This window comes from Myotis daubentonii, chromosome 2 (genome assembly GCF_963259705.1).
Source record: "Myotis daubentonii chromosome 2, mMyoDau2.1, whole genome shotgun sequence".
NCBI classification, from domain to species: Eukaryota; Metazoa; Chordata; class Mammalia; order Chiroptera; family Vespertilionidae; genus Myotis; species Myotis daubentonii.
In genome coordinates this window covers 162,693,308-162,715,852 of record NC_081841.1, presented here as the reverse complement: position 1 = coordinate 162,715,852, position 22,545 = coordinate 162,693,308, and positions in this window count along the sequence as shown.

Here is a 22,545-nt window from a genome sequence, read left to right as displayed (position 1 = left end):
GTGGAAAGGGCAATGGCAAAGGGGGGATATCACCTTACATATTATGTCTTGTTTGAATCATTTTATAAACCTAAGTATTGTATTTATAGATTTCTATTTTTTTCCCCCAAAAATGGCAAGTCTTCTTACCTCTGGCACTGAAACAGTTGGTTTTTTTTGTTTTTGTTTTTCTCCCAGGAATAACCTGTTTGTTCTAAGACACCATGTGTCTGCTTGGTAAATGATGGGTCCAGAAATTGAAATATCCATGCTCGCTGATTGTGACAAATCCCTTTGGGGGTTAATTTTTATATTTATAGTTTGTTCTGACAGGAGTACTGAAATCTGCATGTGCATGTCACAGTTGGGATAATTTTGGCACAAGCAGAGGATCTTGCTGCTACAGCTAAGAAAGGATGAATGCTTTCAACAGCAGCGGCAGCATGCCGGGCATGAACAACCCCATTTATTTTAGCATTGAATGCATCATACTTTTTCCTCTGCTTTCTTCACTTCCCTCTGGCTTGGCAGAAAAATAGATTTCACAGTATTATTATTTTCTTTGTTGCTTCCTGGTAAAATATAAGAGAGAGAAAATGTTGCCTTTCCATGAGGCCTAATTGCTGAATGTGGAAACTTGGCTCCAAAAAGTGTAACTACAGGTACAACTAATTAGGTGAGTGACTTCTTTTTTCTCATGTGTAATTCTGCACCCAATTCTGAAGTGTGGGTTATTTCCCACACCACCAAACAATTCTCCAACATCAGCTACAATTTATCTCAATTCTAACACTATCTACCCAGAGATGGCATTTCACAGATTTAAGATTGAAGGCTCAGTCCTACAAGACTACCCCACCCCTCACTTTAGAGGCCAATCACAAGTCTAAGTTGTCACCTGTGCTTCTGACTGACCAGCTATAGCTTAGAAGGTCCCACAACCCCCTTTTTGGGTTCCATGATTTTGCTACAACAGCTCACAGAACTCAGGGTAACATTTTACATGCTAGATTACCCATCTATAATAATAAAAGCGTAATATGCTAATTAGACCTGACAGCCGAACAACCTTCCGAACATCATTCTGGACATCCTTCTAGATCAGCCGTGGGCAAACTACGGCCCGCGGGCCGGATCCGGCCCGTTTGAAATGAATAAAACTAATGTAATGATGTTTACTTTGAATTTATATTAGTTCACACAAACACTCCATCCATGCTTTTGTTCCGGCCCTCCGGTCCAGTTTAAGAACCCATTGTGGCCCTCGAGTCAAAAAGTTTGCCCACCCCTGTTCTAGATAAAGCCGGGGTGGCGAGGGCCAAGGCAGTTGAACAGTTAGGGGGGATCAGGAAGGCAGACAAATGGTTCGGGGTGATCAAGCAGGCAGGTGAGTGGTTGGGGGCAATCAGGCAGGCAGCAGAGGGGTTGGGGCGATGAGGCAGGCAGGCGAGTGGTTAAGGGCGATCAGGCAGGCATGTGAGTGGTCAGGGGTAATTAGGAAGGCAGGGAGAGTGGTTAGGGGCGATCAGGAAGGCAGGCAGGAGAGTGGTTAGGAGCCAGCGGTCCCAGATTGCTAGAGGGTGCAGGCTGGCTGAGGGTGCAGGCCATGCACTGGGCCTCTAGTTTACTATAAAAGGGTATATATCAGAAACAGCTAGATGGGAGAGATACTAGGTACAGGAAAAGGGCTTGGCACATCCCTGCTCTCTGAGCACCCATTCTCTCTAAATCTCCATGTGTTCACCAATCTGAATGCTCTCTGAACCCTGTCCTTTTGGGTTTTTGAGGAGGCTTCATTACATTGGCATGATTGATTAAATCATTGTCAATTGGTGATTGGACTCAACCTCTAGCCCCTGTCCCCACCTCAGAGGTCAGTGGGTAGATTGTTCCAAACCTCTAATCATATGATTGACAGCCACTGTCCTGAGTGACCTGAGGGCTTTCCAAAAGTCATCTCACTAACATAACAAAAGACACCTTTATCACTCTCATTACTTAAGAATTTCGAAGGGTTTTAGGAGCTCTGTGTCAGGAAAAGGGTTGAAGACCAAATATCTATTTCTTATTATCTATACTAACAAAAGCCGAGGTCAGTGATGGTGAACCTATGACATGCGTGTCAAAGGTGACACGCGAACTCATTTTTTTGGTTGATTTTTCTTTGTTAAATGGCATTTAAATATATAAAATAAATATCAAAAATATAAGTCTTTGTTTTACTATGGTTGCAAATATCAAAAAATTTCTATATGTGACACGGCACCAGGGTTAAGTTAGGGTTTTTAAAAATGCTGACACGCCGAGCTCAAAAGGTTTGCCATCACTGGCCTACGTGGTCCTCAGGTCCTCGCGTGCGATGTTGTCACAAGATGGCTGTGCACACAGCAGAGGCAGGGCCCAGTGGCTGCTCTGTGTGGTGAGGCCTGGGGGTCCCGCGACTCTGTGCAGTGCAGAGGAGGCCAGTCCCAGCATCTCTGCCACCTCGCGCAGAGGAGGCGGGTCCCAGCGGAGGAGGTGGGTCGCAGCAGGGGAGGGCAGTTGTGGACAATCAGGCCAACAGGGGAGGGCAGTTGTGGGTGATCGGGCCAGCAGGGGAGCAGTTAGGCATCAATCAGGCTGGCAGGGGAGCGGTTAGGGGATGATCAGGCTGGCAGGTAGAAGCAGTTAGGGGCAATCAGGGAGGCGAGTGGTTAGGAGCCAGTGTTCCTGGATTGTGAGAGAGATGTCTGACTGCTGGCCCAACAGTCAGACATTCCCCCGAGAGGTCCCAGATTGGAGAAGGTGCAGGCCGGGCTGAGGGACACCACCCCCCCCCCCCATGCACGAATCTCGTGCACTGGGCCTCTAGTAAATTATATCATACCAAGTTTGGTCAGAACTTTGGAAGGTCTGGGGGTAACAAATACAAACGAGAAAAAGCACACACAAAAATCATGAAGAACTTGTTCCCTTTGTGTCCCCTTTGATTTTCTCTTTGCCAGTGGCACTGACACCAGGATTTCAGTAAACTCTACCTAATTCAAGAGTGGAGCTCAGCATCCAACTTATTTCCAGACAAGAACACAGTAAATACTGATTATTTCTAGCCATGTTTTCTATTTTGAGTTCCACATTACTAACTAGATAATAATTGCTCCCAAGTAGTGGTTTTTTTAAAAACATGATAATTTCTTAAAGCTAAATTTGGCAATAACACATGTACAAATACAGTCTTGTATGTGCAATAACTCAAAAAATTTGTTGGCTCTAATACTTTTGGTTGTTACTTAAATAAAAATAGAATGCAAAGGACAAAAATGTCAAATTCTAATTTTAATATTCAGTGTTTCTAATAAACTGGAAAAACAAAAATGAGTGAAAATTAAACTATTTAAAAATAAAAATATAAAATTTTTTAGCCTCTTATCTCCCCAAATAGTAAACACAATAATTCAGTACAATACATGGCATTGTCAGAATACAATTCAGCCTATACTAGAACTTTTTAATTTCTAGAAAGTGATTTATGCGTTTTTCTTTTTTTTGAAATCATGTCTCATTAACCTTTTTATAAGGAAAACCACTAACTCATTTTTTCATTATTTCAATGTAAAACCATTAAAAGCAATATTAGCTACTCACTAGAAAAGAAAGGAATTTTAACACTATGACATGGGAAAGTTGTTTCTCTCACTTTTAGAAAATGGAATTTAACTAATTTTATGGAGTTTGAATTTTATTATCAAAATAAATCATGTATTTGAAAAGGATTCAAAGCAACAGAAAATTATAGGGTGAGAAGTTAGAATTTCTCTTCGCTCCTCCTTGCTTTACCTTCCTGAGCTAAGAGTAGTGCTATATTTTTAAATATCTTTGTTGAAGATTGGATTTCTTTGCTAAGATTTGCTATTTTTTTTATTGATTTCAAGAGAATTTGTAATTTCTTATTGAAGCATTTTTTTATGAAGGCTGCTTTCAAATCCTTGTCAGTTAGTTTCAGCCTCTGATTCATCTTAGTGCTGGCATCAGCTGTTTGTCTTTCCTCGGTGTGGTGGGTTATTTTAACATTTTGCTAATTGTGTTAAGAGAGTCTAGATCCTATTTAAATATTTTATTTTAGCTGTTATCACAGACTAAGATTTAGCACAAACCCCCTAGCTTACTCTTGTGGGCTGTGGTTCCAATGACAATTCCATGTATTTAAGTGTACACGTCAGTGGTTTTTAATATAATCACCAATATGTGCAACCATTGCCACCGTCAATTTTAGAATACTTTCATCACAATAGTGAGAAGCCCTGTACCCTTTAGATATCAGTTTCCTATATCCCCATCCCCCAGCCATAGGCAGCCACTAATCTACTTTTTTCCATTTTATCTATAATAGACATTTTACATAAATTGATTTATATAATACTAGGGGCCCGGTGCACGAAATTCGTGCACTGGGTGTGTGTGTGGGGGGGGGGGGGGAGTGTCCCTCAGCCCAGCCTGCCCCCTCTCACATACTGGGAGCCCTCAGGCGTTGACCCCCATCACCCTCTAATCGCAGGATCAGCCCCTTGCCCAGGCCTGACGCCTCTGGCTGAGGCGTCCGGCCCGGGCAGCGGGGACCCACAGCTGCAGCGGCCCCGCGATCGTGGGCTTCACTTTAGGCCCAGGCAAGGGACCCCTAGCTCCTGGGACTGCCAGCTTTGACCGTGCCCAACTCCCATCGCTGGCTCCACCCCTACTTCCTGCTATCACTGGCCAGGGCGGCAAAGGTGCCTGATTCTCTGATCATGGCTGGGGGGCAGGGCAAAGGCGGCCCCAGGGCCGCCTTTGCCCTGCCCCCCAGCTCTTAGCTCCCCCCTGGGTTTCTGATCACTGTCAGTGGCAGGGGGCTTCTTCCTGCTTTCCCTTTCGCCTCCCTGCATTGTGCCTACATATGCAAATTAACCACCATCTTGTTGGCAGTTAACTGCCAATCAGTTGGCAGTTAATTTGCATATAGCCCTGATTAGCCAATGAAAAGGGTAGCTCGTACGCCAATTACCATTTTTCTCTTTTATTAGTGTTGATATGGTCTTTTGGAGCTAGCTTCTTTTACTTAGTAAGTTTTCAAGGTTCAGCCATGTTGTAGCATGTGAGAGTACTTTATTCTTTTTGATGGATGAAAAATTTTTCATTGTATGGCTATACCACATCTTGCTTATCCATTATGGCTATTCAGTAGATGGACATTTGGATTGTTTCCATGTTTTGGCTATTGTGCATAGTGCTGATATGAACATTTGTGTACAAGTTTTTGTTTGAACACCTGTCTTTAATTATTTTGGGTCTATATGTAGGAGTGGAATTGCTGTGTAATTATATGTTTGTGATAGTATTTCTATGTTTATCTTTTTGGGGAGCCACCAAACTGTATTCCACAGCAGCTGCACAATTTTATACCCCCACTAGCAATATATGAGGGTTCTAATTTCTCCACATTCTTACCTACATTTGTTATTTTCTTTTGGACAATTTAAATTTTAGAGGCTTTATTTTTAGATCTATTTTTGTCTGCTCGGTGTGTACGTTGCCACTGGGGTTCCAGCTGGACCCTTTCTCTGTTACCTGAAAAGGAGCAAGGATTCCCTACCAGCGCTTCTCAACCTGTGGGTCACGACCCCTGAAAATACACCCTGCATATCAGATATTTACATTACGATTCATAACAGTAGCAAAATTACAGTTACAAAGTAGCAACAAAATTAATTTTATGGTTGGGGCTCACCACAACATGAGGAACTGTATTAAAGGGTCGCGGCATTAGGAAGGTTGAGAACCACTGGCTCTCTGGTGCCTCTAGGTGGTAAGAGTCTCCCCTTTCCTCAGGGGACAAAGAGAGCTGTGGGGAAACTCTTCTTGTAGCTGGATCCCATTTACCACTACTGCTGCTCACCCAGTCTCTTGGTGAGAGAGGGGAGTCTCAGATCTGTGGGGATAAAGAGACTTCTTGGCCAGGCTGCTTGTTGTGGCCCCATCTTTGGTGTCATCTGGGCTCCCAGTTCCCTAGGTGGTAGAAGAGAGTCTCAGACCCTTTGAAGAAGATCATCCTTTTCCTGGCTTGCAGTCTTCAGTGTGGGTCTTGATCGCTTCCCCTTGCATGTGTTGCCTTGCTTGCCTGGCATTATTGACAGGACTCCTATCTGATCCAGGGGAGGATTTGAGCTACCTTCCATTGCTTGATGGGAGATCTGACATGCAGGGCCTGGATAGTATTTTTCTGTTGGATAGAGGCTTCTAAGACCACTGCCCCTGTGTTTTCCTTTCAGCCTTGGGATCGCTAACCAGTTCGCCTTCCTCTTTCCACTGTTCAGAGTTCTCCTTCCATTGCCTCTTGCATTATTTTCAGGGTTTATGTTTGTACTTGGGGAAATGTATCTCCACCCTTTTATCCAGACTGGGGATCTCTATCTCTTCCACTAAACACTGAATGCAAAGGAACCATGTCTTACTCTGTGTTTTCAGGGTTTAATTCCGTTTCTGACACAGCATGTGCTTATGAAGTAAGTGTTAATAAATTAATATACAGAATTTGACCTATTTCACTACAGTGTGCAGAAGATTTCTGTGCAGTGTTACTTAGCACTGACAACAAAGCCAGGTTGGGGTTCTTCTTAATAATATAAAAATGTGACTTTCTTCTCTGTACTTGGATAGCTGACTTCACATTTATCTTTGAGTATTATTTCCATTGCATGAAATTAAAAGATATCAGAAAAAGATATTAGCAATGCTTCGTGTCACCATGTCATAAGCATCCGAGAAGGCCTGAGTGGGCAAACAGTTTTCTCAAAGGATTTTAGAAAATGGTCTATATACAGCTATGTTACACAAGGCTTCTGTTAAGAAAAGGCGAAAAGAGAAATTTTCATCATCCAATAACAGGTGAACCTATGAAACAATAAGCATCCAGCATAGTTGGTTTTATTTATTTATCTATTTACTAGAGGCCCAGTGCATGAATTCATGCACGGGTAGGGTCCGGCCAATCTGGCCCCAATCTGGACAGATCGGGGCTGGGCCTGTTGGGAGATGGAGATGGCAGGAGGTTGGCTGGCCGGCCCACCCTGATGGGGGCTGATTAGGGCCAGGCTGGCTTTGGAGAGGGACTGCAGGCTATTGCCTGGCAGGCCTTGCTCCCGATTGGTGTTGGGGGCTGATTGGGGAGGGGCTGTGGGTGGTGGGCCGGCTGGCCCTGCCCCATATTGGGGTGAGGGGGTGCGACCAGGATGGGATGGTTTAGGGGAGGGGCTGCAGGATGTTGGCTGGCAAGCCCCACCCTCTATTGGGGTTGAGGGGCAATCAGGGGCAGGGTTGACTGGGAGGAGGGGCTGCGGGCCTATTGTGGTGGGGCTGGCAGGGGGGTGGCGTTTGGCTGGCTGGCCCTGCCCTTGATCGGGGTGGGAGAGTCCAGTAGTGGGCAGTACTTATTAAAGATACTTTTGAGAACAATAACTGGGAAGAATGGGTAAAGAGCAGGTTTGAGCAGAGGAGTAAGTAAAGTTGCAATGCTGGCCAGGGATCAGCCTCAGCTAATCACATAGAGAGCTCTTGGGTCAATGGGGAAAGAAGGAAACATATGTACCTGATTGGGCCGGTTCGCTGGCCACAGTGGGCATCATAGCAACTGGGCATTATGGTTGTTACAGCGTTACAGTCGCTGGCTTTTTATGTATAGAGATTATTTATTAATTAATTAATTTATTGCTATGGTTTAAATGAAATTCTGGGATAGAGGGGAAGTAAATGTAGGTTAAGAGATTTAATATTAAAGACATCCAGCCTGGCCGGCAGGGCTCAGTGGTTGAATGTCGACCTATGAACCAGGAGTTCACGGTACTATTCCCCGTTAGGACACATGCCCGATCCCCAGTGTGGAGTGTGCAAGAGGCAGGATGTTTCTATCGCTTTCCCTCTCCCTTCCTCTGTGAAATCAATAAAAAATATATATATATTAAAAATAATAAATACACCCTTTTTGAGTGTCTCCTGTTTAAAGACCTGAGTGAGCCACATTACTTATATTACTAATTAACTCCACAAATCTCCATTCTGTAGATGCAGAAGTTATGAATTAGAGAAATTTTATTATCTGAAGTCATACCATGTACAGAGAAAGGATTCAGTTTCATGACTGTCTGACTCTAAACTCGCCACCCTTTCATTTGTAGGTCAACTCATCTAATACAAAATTTCCAAAGGAAAGCATAAAAATGTAATGCATGGCAAAATAAGATTTTATGATAAAAACTTTCCTCATTTACCACAAAGTGTCAGAATAATAGCTTAGTTGATATTATATGATGTTTTGCTGCAGTGATAGTAACAACTGCCTTTTAGCAAAATAATGCATTATTATTAGCTCATTGAACGATAATGGAGAACATTGTTTCCAAAGGCAACGATGTCTTATAACACATCGCCTTCTGCCCTGCCCCCCACTGTGTTATTTTCTTTCTACCACACTGACAAAGGCATTCTACAAAACGAGGAAATAGTGGAGGGCACAGCTGAATCGAATTTTGAAACAAACAGCCAAAGATAAGTGTGTCACATGAGAACAGCTCTTAATTGTTCTGTGATAATTCACTCAAAATATAATGATGTTGTTAGAAAGAATGAACTAGTTTTCTTGCGGATTAAGAGAAAATCGTTTGTAGAAGATGAAAGGGCATATAGCATTTGAATAGACAGAGAAAAGAACTGCAAGAACATGAAATTACTTTTTTGCCTGATAAGACATTTATCTGTGTTTCTCTATCCTCATGCTAAATGAAGTCTAGAAGACAGAGTCCTTTGAAAGCTGAAATGGTATTAGGTTAAAATTCTGTTCCAGTCACTCAGAGGACAGACATAAATAAGTATTGCAGTGAATCTGGTTACTAATGAGGAAACTTCTTTTGCAGAATTCATCTTAACTAGCTTTTATTCTGGAAACTGCCCGGGGCTTCTTACCAAAGACCACGGCTAAGGTCTGTATGTGTAAGGAAATAAGTTGTATGAGTAGCCTCTCTTCACTGGGAGAATTTGAAAACTAAAATGTCATGCTCAAATCATGCTTCTAATGTTCACACAGATTTCAAAGCAGATGGTCATGGTAATTTGCTTTTGAAGATAACCCTAAAATCTTACCAATTCACTCAATTTTTTAAAACAATTCATCCTCCTGCTAGAGGCAGCTTAATAATATAAAACAGACTCTGCATTGAACTATACTTGAGCTTCCCTGATCGGCACTGTTGGTTGTACCCCAGCAGATGGAATCTTCACCGCACTTCAATGATGATTCCTCCAGCCATTTGCCATTCCCCATCTAAGCTGGACAATCAGTTGGTCATGTGGTTGATGGGAGTGGGAAGAACCTGAGGTCTTTGCATGAAATTGTTTAAGTGGGTTTTTAAGTTTTTTCAAAGTAAATAAATAGAAACCTCTGGGGACTTTGGGAAATAAATCTCTTTAATGAAGATCTCTCTAGAAATATGGATTTATCTGGTATAATGTGGAAGGCAAGGAACCTAGGATGGAGGACTGAAAGTAGAGGGGTTCAGTGCTAAGCAATGTGCCACTGACTGATTCTGAAAGACTCACCCCCACCCCCAATTTATATGTTGAAGCCTTAACCCCCAGTTAAGGCAATAGAAACTCAGAATGTATTATATTTGAAGATAGAGCCTTCAAAAGCTCAGTAAGTTAAAATGAGGTTTATTAGGGTGGCCCCTAATCCCATATGACTGGTGTCCTTGTAAGAAGAGGAGATTAGGATACAGGAGGGACAGCAACAATGCATGCACACAGTGAAAAGGGGATTGAGGGTGCAGTGAGAGGGTGACCGTCTGCAAGGCAAGGAAAGGCACCTTGATCTTGGACTTGCAGCCTCCAGAACTGTGAGGAAATAAATGAATTTTATTTAAGCCACCTAATTGGAAGCACTTTGTTATGACAAACTTAGCAAACTGATGCACTGATCTTTGTCATAAATAAAAGGCAAAAAATGAAAACAATCCAAATATCCACCTACAGGAAAATGGATAGTGCAAGGAAACCTTAGTCCTCTGTGCTTTGCTCTTCCAAGTCCCCCAATACAGGAGAGAGAATCAGGACACCTCCTGAAGCACAGATAATGGCTATTCCCACTTGGGTGAGCGACACGAGCTTGAAACACAGCCAACCTGAGGTCTACTGATGGATGAAGTGGTGGTCCCAGCTAATCGCCACTGTTATAGAAAGTAAATGTTCTGCTACTCATAAAAGCAGGATGGCTCTTTGATTAATATTCTATGAGCCCTTTTCCTCTTCTTGTTGCATTTTCTTCCCCTGATCTTGGTTTAGGTTTCTTAATTTCCAGAAGTGGGAAGGAAGGTGAGAATCAGGATTATGTGTGTAGAATAGACAGATTTAAAAACCTGTGCTGTAGTGGAGTTTATTTTAATCTCCCTTCTGTCCTACTCCTTTTGATGAATGTGAGCCTCTAGGCAGACAAGCAAGACTTGAATGTTAGATTCCATTGCTCTGTCTCACAGGAACTTTGTAGGGTAGATAATAGTACAAACTAGCCATCAATCAACATTTATAAGGTTTGGTCCGAGGACTTTTATCTAATAAAGAATCAGTAGAGTAAGGCAGAATTTGCTGTAGATTTGGTAGCAATAAACTAATTTACCCAAGCGATTCTCTTCTATTATCTTAATCTTAAACAGTTAACAAATGCTTGTATGCTTACTATAAATAAAACCCCACTTTAAGGAGATAAATTCTGAGAATTAAGTTTTTAGTAAAACCAGCAGGTTAGAAACTATTAATTGGGGTTGAACATGTTACAAATTAAAAAAACATAAAACAAAAAAACTACTCAACTCTATTTAATTCACTTTGCTACCAGCAGCTATGTTTTGTGTACCAACCATAGATTTAAAAAAATCATTTTTGTTAGAATTTGACAATAGAGGCCAATATTTGCATAAACAAAATTGTTCCCAGAATTAAACTGGTAAAAGTAAGACAGACCCTTATTTCCTTATTGCAACAATGCCTAAATGCCATAGAAATAATCTGATTTCATATATAGAGGAAAGTGACTCTGTCTTTATGGTGTGCTAGCTATAGTCATTCAACCAAAATGTTTTTAGCTCTGGATATGTGTCAGGCACAATTCCTGGTGCTGGAGATTAAAAAAAAATAATAAATGACGTCTGAGACATCATGCTGCTCATTAGTCTAATTGAGATGATAGAAAAGTGAACAGCTATCATCAATTAGTCCAGTCTGATCAAGTTATGCAAAATTCAATGACTAATAATTGGGCTTAGATCAGTGAGCAATTTACAGCTGACAGGTGTTCCAGCTGAATCTTAGAAATGATTGGGGATTTATCAAGTGGGTGGAAGAGTGGGGGCTTGTAGGTGAACCAGGGGAGATTATAGGAGGATTGGGCATTCTAGGCAGAAGGAGCTATAAGGTCATTTATTACACAAATAAAAATCCAGTCCCGAACATATATTCTTATTAAGAGTTGGAAGATAAAAATAACAGTTAATCCATTTGGTGCCTGAGGGAACTTGATCCTTAGCTTGCACAGTCAGGAGCTTGGCTGCTTTTTATTGGTCTGTGTCAGTGCCCGTCTAACTTACTTGCTTCCAAGTCTAAGTAATTTATCCTGAGTGTTTCTATGTGCAGTACAAGCTCTATATGCTTTAATTCTTAGCAGTCACAGATATTAAGGTTTTTAAAAAGTATGTAGGGCCATTTAAAAATTCTCCCAAAGTTTGGAACTTTCAAGGGAGGCAATAAAATAAATTGAATTTTCCAGCATCTTAGAGGCAGTCATGTGTCAAAAGTATCCCTTATAGCCCAAGGTTGTACATCATAACTTCTCAGATTTCACTAGAGTTTATTACAGTGCAAAAACACCCACAAGGCCCAGCATGCATATTCAATTTACCGGCATCAAAGGAAGACAGCTTAAAATGTGGTTTCTGTTTATAATGATAGAAACATTGTATGTTTATAATTCAGCAAGATACAGATTACCTTGTCTTACAAAACAGCTGTGGTGAAGCCTTTGACTAGAAATTATCCTAGTTTGGGAACATTTGATTAGACATTAACATAAATGAAAGGTATTATTAGTTCAATGGAAAGAGTTGAACACTTAAGAAGGCTGTTTCTATCAGTGGAAACAAAGATGGAGAACTGTTGAATAACTGAGTTGCTCACAACTCGGCCTATTTTCCAGAAATTGAATTGGGACCAGATGTCTGCCCACACAGTGAACATGATCTTATTAGTAAATGTTTCTTTAAATGAAACACACGATGACAAAAATGGTTCTTTAGTGGACTTCAGTCAACGGAAAAAAATATTAGATAAGTTGAAAAATATGCCATGGTCTTCAAATTTCAGAAGTAGAGACTAGCAATTTAGAGGCATTGGGGGGATGCTTAGGAAAAATCCACAGTGCCCTTATAATTTATTTTTCGGTGAACATTTTGATGAACAGTAAGAAATGGTTGATGAAAAGATTAGACACTTGAAAGAGGGCTTAGATTTCATTCTTTTCAGTTCAGTTGCAATTGCTAGTATATTTGCTTTTGGTTGGTTAGAAGCACCAAACAGCCTTTTACTTCAAGAATCTAAGCAATTCAAATAGTATGTGGTTTCAAAAGAAAAAAAAATATTATTAATTTTTATTGATTATATATATATATGAAAATAAAGTAAGTTATGTTACTTTAACTATAATTGTATTGATTTTCTGTATAGCTTTTGTTTTAAACTTCTGATATTAGAACAGGCTAGTTTTGCTAACTCTGCCTTTGTAATTAAAAAAATGTAGCAGTTGTATGTGTTAATTAGGTATTTGGAGTTGTCTTTCAAGGAGGATGATTAGTTTTCTTGGATGTTAAAATATGAATTAAGAAACATATCATATGGCATTGTTCCACAACTTCCTGCACAATATTTTCAACCCAGCTGGTTTTCAATAAATGTTTCTTGATTTTTATTGGTTAACTGACTCCAGAGGGGTAAGGTTCATTTAATAGTTGCCACTAGGGGGCAGCAGAGGCTGTAGGATATCAAGACCTGGCATTTGCTCTGCCAGCTAACTTGGGTATAATCCTACCCTCTTCCTCCATCTTTGTGGTCTACACTTGGGGGTGTACATCAGAATGGTCCAGGGAGTTTTGAATGGCTGGGGCACGGGTAGTTTCCAAAAGCTATTGGTTATTCTCTTGTATAAGAACAGATAAGAAGAGAGAAAGAGAGGAAAGATCCCCAAGATGAGTGCCTGCTTTCCCATGGGTTGACCTTAGGGAACTGTGAAAACGTAAACCATAGATATAGGGTTTTCAGTAGTTTACTGGTGATATTTGGTCTCCTTCTGTAGTCACATGACAGGAAGAAGGGTGAGACAGCACAAACTGTTTTCCCGGGGTCCCCTAAGGAGTCATATTTTAATCTCCACTGAGCTAAAGTTCATTAGACTTACCCCCACTGTTTAGTTGTTCCACAAAGACCTTTGGTTATTCTCTTTTGCTCTGGCTCTCTAACTAAACTTGTTCTCATGCTTAAAAGTTAAAACTTAAGCCAGTAATTTCACCATTTACTCATGCAAGAAAATGTTTCTCTCTAGCTCCCTCTTTACTAAGCTTTTAGCATTTGCACAAAAATGATGAATGGTGGTTGGAGCACATAGTTCTATCCTGTGTTGGATATACCTTATTTTTTTAGGGGAAAATTCTTCCTTTCTTTCTCTTCTTCCTTTTCTTTCTTTCTTTCTTTCTTTCTTTCTTTCTTTCTTTCTTTCTTTCTTTCTTTCTTTCTTCCTTTCTTTCTTTGGTGCTAGTTTTTTTTTTAATATTTCTTTATTGACTTCAGAGAGGAAGGGAGAAGGAGAGATATAAACATCAACGATGAGAGAGAATCATTGATCAGCTGCTTCCTGCACACCCCCTTCTAGGGATCGAGCCCGAAACCCAGGCATGTGCCCTTGGCCAGAATCGAACCTGGGACCCTTCAGTCCGCAGGCTGATATTCTATCAACTGAGCCAATGGCATAGGCTATGGCATAGGTGAAATTTCTTGAAAATTCCTCTCATGATGCTGGACTCAGGGGTAGGTCACTTTTTCTATTAGACTTCTAAAATCATGCATAAGAATGCTCTTTCCATTCGTATCTTAGAATTGAATCTATAGTGCTTAAACAAGAATTGATTAAAGACTATGGAATAATACAGGGAAAATAAACAGACATTTGTATGACTCTAGATAATATTTCTTACAAGGTAGGGTTTATTTTCTGGGCTCAAAAACTTTATTTTATTTAAGATAGATCCCAAGAACAAAGGAGATGAATACTATATTTTCCTCTTGCTATCAGTTCTTCTTTCAACTCTGCAGTATTGCAAAATGCCCCCCCCCCCCAACCAGGTGAAGGGGTTTAAATTTTATTCTGAGTGTGTTGAGAAGCCTTTTGAAGATTTTAACCAGGAAAAATCAGGGTAAATTTGTATTTAAAAAAGGGGGATCTGACTGTTCTGTGAATAACAGATGGTAAGGAAATAAGAGCAAAACCAAGAACAATTAGAAAACTAGGTGATCTCAGAGGTTCTGTTGCTTGGACTGAGAGTACTGATAAAGAAAGAGGAAGCAAGCACATGTAGAATATACTTTGGAGACCCTAAAAAGCCTGGGTCGATTTTTGTATGGTGAGGTGAGGTAGGGGCAGGGGTGGGGAGGAAAAGGAATCTGAAAAGGAAGGGTTGGAAAATCTATCCGTTTTTCCTCTCATAGCCCTTGCATAGGTCTCCAGGTCTCCTTGTTGCTAAGAGTACTCACAGCTTACAAAGAAATTTGGTAGAGTAAGACTAAATGAGTTTGTCTCTCTGTAGTCTACATTTGAAGGAAATTCATGTGTTTTCTTTTACACAAACATGCGTGCTGAAGAAATACCATATTGTGCAGAAAACCACACAAACATGTGTGACCTGACCCTACTATGCAGAGATAGGAATCATGCACCAGGTGGGTAAAACATGCTGTGAGGTGCTTGCCAGGAGTTTGTTTTAACTGGGTCTGTGACTGCCCGTCCAGTCCTGGGATCCGAGTGTCTGGATGTCAAGTGTGAGGCACAGTTGTACTTCGCTGGACTTTGGTCATCACTACCTATAGTTTTCTCATTTTCCCTTTTATATTATGTTCTTTTCAGGAAGGCTCTGACTTCTCTTGCTTTACTTTTTGGCCATGTATGAACAATTTTCACAAAGAGTGCTGGTAGTGACCCTATGAGAGTACATCTTGAGTCTGGATCTGTGTGTGTGAGACTTGCATCTCTCACCAAACAGCCCAGCAAGTCCGTCACCCTCCCTAGAGAAGTGACTGTGATGTGGGGAGTTTGACTCAACGACTCCAAAATGCCCTCCAGCTCTAATCAATCACTCTTCTGTTTGAGGGCCATATGAGAGTAATGTCTGTTTTTTTATATCAATGACCTGTTCTTTCTTTCTTTCTTTCTTTCTTTCTTTCTTTCTTTCTTTCTTTCTTTCTTTCTTTCTTTCTTTCTTTCTTTCTTTCTTTCTTTCTTTCTTTCTTTCTTTCTTTCTTTCTTTCTTCCTTCCTTCCTTCCTTCCTTCCTTCCTTCCTTCCTTCCTTCCTTCCTTCCTTCCTTCCTTCCTTTCCTTCCTTCCTTCCTTCCTTCCTTCCTTCCTTCCTTCCTTCCTTCCTTCCTTCCTTCCTTCCTTCCTTCCTTCCTTCCTTCCTTCCTTCCTTCCTTCCTTCCTTTCTCTCTCTCTCTCTCTCTCTCTCTCTCTCTCTCTCTCTCTCTCTCTCTTTCTTTTTTTTTTTATGAGAGGCTCAGCCACTGCATGGTGTATCAGCAGTCCCCAAGAAACACATACTTGGACTTTCAAGAAAAACAGGCTATTGTTTCAATCCCATTGGAAATGTACAGTGGGGCCTTGACTTACGAGTGTCCCGATTAATGAGTTTTTCCAGATACGAGTTGTCTCTCGGCCGATTTTTTGCTTTGAGTTGCGAGCTAAAATTCGGGTTACGAGCCAGCTTCAGATACCTCACCGCTAGTTGGTACAGCGAACGTCACAGTGAACGCCACATCAGCCCAGCATCACGTGTCTCACTCGTTCACTGTTGATTTGACATACGAGTAATTTGAGTTACGAGCTCCGTCACGGAACAAATTACACTTGTAAGTCAAAGCCTCACTGTACTTATTTCTGAGTTTATTGAATCCACATTTTAGTGTCTCCTGGGATTGGAATCATCCTCTTTTAGACATCTTTTTGCTATTTGTTGAATACTGTTTGTTTCTTTATATGCCATTTGCCTATTATTTCTTTGTTTCTCCTTCCTGAAAAATATATCAAGGTAAGAAGTTAATATATGAAGTTGAATTGTCAAATGCCCGGAATCAAGAGTATCCACATTCTCTGTGTTCAGTGAGGCATGGACTACAAAGACCATTGGCAGCCAATGGTCTACCACTCAATGTGTTTGACAAGAACGTAGCCCATTGCCCTGGGCTAACAGTATTGCTGTTAAAACTTCTAATTTTTCTGTAATCTCATACCTAATTCAATAGCAAGACAGATAAAAACATAGACAGTAGCCTAGCAAAAGGAATTTCTCCTAGATTGCTGCGGGCAAACAAATTCGAAGTTAGACATAGTGAGCAAGCTACATTGTCTCACTGAGCAAAGAGAGGTGGGCCATTTGGCGGGTTACCCTCATGAGCCCAGGCGATGAGATAACCCTTCTGTCTCTTTCTTGCATGGTGCTTTATTGGTCATAAGATACAACAACAACAACAGGCCTAGGTACTGTGACAGCTCAGGGGAAGAGCCACCCATGTGCATTCAGGTATGCAAGAGGAGGGTATTGGACGAATGTTACTTCCTACCTTGTGAATTAAAATCCAAATCAATGAACAAGCTGTTTATTATTATTATTCTCCATTTGGATTCACTTGAGAACTTACAAATTTTTGAAGAACAGAGTTGGGATTCTTGGGTAGCCTATCCTATGGTCAAACAAAACTGTCTCTTCCATGTGGACGTCTTGCTGTTAACTTGGATGAAATATGTGAATGTTTAAATGGTTGGTCTGCTTCTATCCCTTTTTCCCCAGTTGCACTAAAAGTTATCATTCTCACATTAGTCTAACTCACCCCAGTTAGCAGTTGCCAGTTGACATCTTTTATTGTTGTTTTAGAGGCTGCTTTTATTCTTTTTTTCCAGCTTTATTGATATACATTTTGCATATAACATTATATAAGCTTAAGGTGACAACTGATTATCATCTTAGAGTTAGTTAACACCTCCATCAAGTCACATAACTACCATCTATCTTTGACGGTGAGAATATTTAAGATCTACTCTTTTAGTTTTCTTACTGACCACTCAGTGGCCAATACAAAGTTAATAGTGGATTCTGTAAAGGTTTTGCATGTGGGGCTGACTCCATACTAAGCACATACTAATGGGCCATTCAGTCTAGACATGGTTTCTGTGCAGAACATGATAGTACTATACATGCTCCTAAACTATTGTTATGTTTCTGTTTCATTTGCCTTAACTGTCAGGGGCACGCACCTTAGAGTAGAGCTTAACCCGGAAGCTATTCTCTGTTTACAAAAATTGAAAGTTATCACACATCTCCTTCCAACTCCTATTCTCCTCTCCGAGGACAGTCCCAGGTTGCTACAAAAGGCATATTTGATCATGTGTGCACAGGAAAAGAGCAGCACCAATCACTATGACAACATAAAAACAGAAAATTACTAAGGCCAGAGAAATTTCAAGGACCTGAGACTTTTCTACAATTAATGTGTGATCTCTGATACAAAGAAAGGGTAATTCCACTATAAGGTATTGCAAACACAGTGCAGCATCTGCCCTGGCTTGGAGTATGGAGGAGATGTGTGGACAAAGCTGAGAACAATGCTAAAGAGCATCCTGCCAGGAAGAGTTTACTGAACTTACTTAAATGATATTAAAGTTAACGTGAGAACCACACTCTAAATTTAAGTAAAATACATAGTGTGGGAGTAATTCATCTTTAATTAGCCCAAAAATGTGTAAGATCTAGAGTCCAAAAGCACCATGTAAAATTCTGCTAAGGAAAAGTGGGTGGATTCAGCCAACAATTCAAATGAGATTTTCATGCCCAGAATGTTTCAGCCACACAGATTTGTCTCTTGCTGAAGAAAGAATTTTGGTGTCTTTGTGACCACCACAGTGAACTCATGCACATACAAAAGCCAGGTTTTGGAAAACTTTTTATTTGAATTTTCCTTAGGAACATTTCTTGCACCAGGGCAATAATTTTGAGGTCTGAATAAAAGTATTCTATAAATACAAGATTAAATTTTGCCTTTAAGTATGCAGACTCAATTCAAGTTACAGTTGTGAGTACTTTCAGATGGGGAGCCACAAGGATTTGGTCAGTATATACCAAAAAATAAAGGCAGAACAAAGATTTGTATTTTTAGAACAGGAAGAATAAAGGAGAATCACTGGGGACAAGTCAATATAGAAGAAATGGTCACATTTCCACTTGCACTTTAACTCATGTCCCACAGTCTGTCTCTCAAATGCTATTTAAAATGCAAAGGCAAAGCAAGAACATTTGGTGTACGCAATAAAGCGTGCCACACAAATAGTGCTGCTTCCTATGCATGTCCAAAGAGAAAAAAAAGGTCCCAGTGAAAATGTTAAATGTTTTAGTTACTTGAAAATATTTAATACAGTAATGAAATGATTTATTAAACAATTTATTAAAAAATGTTTCCTGAGGATGACTCTAGGGGACATAGATGTAGGGAAATTTTAAAAATTGTGTATACATAGACATCTGACTCTGAAAATTATTTTCCAGAAACAATCAAAACTTAAAATTTAATGTATTCCCAGTGGAATGCAATTAGTAACAAATGATTCTTTTTTCTCTATAAAGATGTTAAAATGGATTGTGTTTGGGGGAACCTATATATTAAAAGAAATTGAGGGTAAGTATCAGCCAATTTAATATATTTACTTTATTTGAAATTTGATTCAAATGAACCAAATTGTGAACAAAGTTGCACGGAAGTTATGAGGCAATTTGGAAAATGTGAATACCTACAGAATATTGGATAATATTAAAGAATTACTGTTAATTTTGTTGAGGTGTGATAATGTTTAAAATAGATAATTCCAATCATTTGGAGGTATATGCTGAAATCTTTACAGAAAGATTAAGTTGATGGATTTGACTCAGGACTTTTGATCTTGGAAAGAAAGCCAATGGAAAAGAAAACTTTTAAAACAGCAGGGTGTTTGATTTCCCTCTACTCAATTTAGAGACCTTTAAGCAATTCCTATTAGCAACAAATTTTTGTTTGTTTGTTTGTTGGTATTTACAAATGGTTATATTTAGAAGAAAATCATCCTTACCATTAAGAGAGTGAAAAAAAAAAAGCTATACATGCAGTTTGTAGAAGAAAATCCATTTTATATATTGCTATTTTTACTTAGGGCAATCAGAATAAAGACATATAGGAGAGTAACAAATCAAAGGTAAGCCCAGCAGAATATGAAGACCTCACTGAGAAAAAAATAAAACAAAATCAACAACAGCAAAAATCAAAGGTCACAGTCAGTTGAGTCTGGGAAAGAAATAGAAGCAACACTGGTAGAAAGATGCAGCTAAGTAGCTGAATTTTTACATTGTAGGTCTTGGAACACAAAATTTTAAAAAAAAGCAACTTTGAGCCAGACAGAGGATGGAAATGGAATGGAAAATAAATTGAAATGGTAGACTTCGTAGGCAGTGGAAGGTTTGTAACTGATGCTTCTGTAGTTAGGTAGAGACAAATTCTGGATCCATTCATTAATTCCTTCAGTAAAGATTTTGAAATAGTTTCTGTGTACCACACACTCTCCTAGCACTAGAGATGCAGTGATGAATCGACAATGTATGCCTATAATTACTGATCTGTGGTTTGCATCCATCAGTTATTTCTGCATTCAAAAAGGACAACTTGAAATTCTCCAGCAGAAATGAAGGCTTACTCTGAAGACTAGTACTAGATATGAAGGCTACAAACAAACACGTGTACTTCTTCATAGATGAAGGAAGTAAAAAAGTGGATGCCTACATGCAAAGCTGACAAAAGGATTCCTCTCCCAATATGCTGCCATAATTCCTAGGTAACTCAGGCTAATCTAACTTCCATCATAGAAAGTACAAAATAAACATCTCTAAATCCAAAGGGGAGAGATGCAGAAAATGGATGGAAATGCTTTGCTTTCTCTCTTTTCCCTTTTGACCCATTTCTTCTATACTTTCTCATGAAAATGAGCCTCAAGCAGCTTGACTGTTTTCTGAATAAAAAAAAAAAAATCAGGCATAGAACGTACGAAAGAGACCAAACAAAGGAAAAGAGACACACCACAGAAGATGAGCTGTATGATATATACATTTCAAATCAACCAGCAATCTGGAAATGAAGAATATGGCACCTGTATTCCATGAAAGAAGCATCCATTTCTATGTGTTTCTACCAAAGACTAGCACATTTTCTGGTACATATTAATAAATATTTATTGAATGAGTGAATGATAATGACAAAGGCTTTACTGATAATGAAGTATATAAAGATGGTGATCAATCTGGTAGTCTTGCATGCCTTATGCCATTTCCTGTTTTAGTTCAGTCTTAATTTCTGCTTCCCCAGGGACTCATGATCTTTTGTGTTTTTAGTCTTATAAGATATAGGGCTAGAAAAAAATATTTTTATCCATGATGCTAAGATGGTATTAGATTTATGCACTTAACATGCATATATAGTATATAACTAGTTAGTGTTCTATACATACTTGAAATATTGAATTGAGAAATTTTTCTTCCCACCATAAGCAGCAATTCAAAAATAAAACCTAATGAGCATCATGTCAACTCTCAGTAACTCAAAGACTGGCTGTCTCTTCAGAGGATTATCAAGACTCTGTGCTATTTTTCCTTTGACTGACTGACAGATTCTCCTGATATCAGTCAAAAATTAAAATGGTTCATTAGTGTCTAGGCACAGAACACTATAATGAAAACCATAACTTTATAAAGGAGTGTGAAATAAGACGATGAGGAGACAAAAACTAAAATGCATCAGGAGGCTTTTTTTGATGGTTGTCACCTGTCCTTGAGTGTCTCATAAAGCAAAAGCATGTTAGAGTACCTTTATATGTCCTATTCACTTTATCCCCTTTCTGTTTATACCCAGGGGCGGTACTGATGGGTCATAGCATCATACACGAATGGATGGTAAATGGTCAGAAAAATTGTAGCATAATATGAGAGTTTGGAATCAAATCTGCATCTCCTTTACCCAGAATCTCACAAAAGAACCAGATAGAAGTACATTTATGTCAAATGAAAGTCCAACAGAAGAGCATAGTGTGGCAAAAATGTCAGAATCAGAGTTGGTTCTCAAATATGCTACTTCAGAGCTATTTGACTTTGAGTGGGTTACTTAACCAATTTTAAAATGTATTTATTTCCAAATGAGACTAATGATGCCAAACTTATATACCGTGAGAATTAGATTTGTCACTACATTTAAAATGTTCAGTATACAGTGCTTGGTTATGGTTTAGGTGCAATAGATGCTAACTGATATTATTTTTCCTTCAATAGAATAATAATTACATGATTACATGAAAAGTACAACTAAACTATAGAAAAGCAGCATGCAGAACTGCCTGAAATCTAGCTGAGTGGAAATCCTATAACTAGGGAATTAAAGAAGTAGCCAAACCTAGACTGCTAAGAGGGGTGGACTTGGAACAATCTGGTGACACAGCAACATGTGGCAGATAAAAAAAAATTGGGATGGATATCTTGGCTGTGGACATCCACCCTGAGGAGCAAGGGGTCCTAGCCCCACACCAGGCCTCCCTGCCCAAGGTTCAAATGCCAGAAAAACAGGTCCCCATAACTTCTGGCTGTAAAAACCAGAGAGGATTAAGGATGAGGCACACTGAGGATTGCTGGAGTCCCAGGCAGTTCCTCTTAAAGGGCAAGCATAGGGGCTTATGTGTACTCATTCCATCTGAGCTACAGTACTGGGGAAACAGCTTGAAAGACACCAGAGATGGGGTTGGGGAGAAGAGAAATTAAATTGTCACCAACAGGGAAAGAGATTGGCGGCACCTTTCTCCCAGACAGAAATGCTGGCAAAGGCCATTGTTACTTTTCTGAACCCTTTCCCCACAGATCCCACAGGTGGGCATCATACACAGGTGAGACTCCGTAAAACTGGCTCACACTGTTTTCCCCACTCTGGTGATTCCCTGAGGCCCCACCCCAACCAACTTTCAGGCCTACCCAAGCTGTTTCCAGTGGCTTTTCCATATGAATAGGCTCTCTTGGATCATGCTTCAGATTTTCCTAAAATCTCTCACTAAGTGGCTCTAGGCCCAGCACTAACAGAAGCCAGCTTTGGTTTTCAGTTTGGCCTTGCTGGGCACCTCCAAGCCCAGCACAAGTAGCAGTCATCTGCAACTC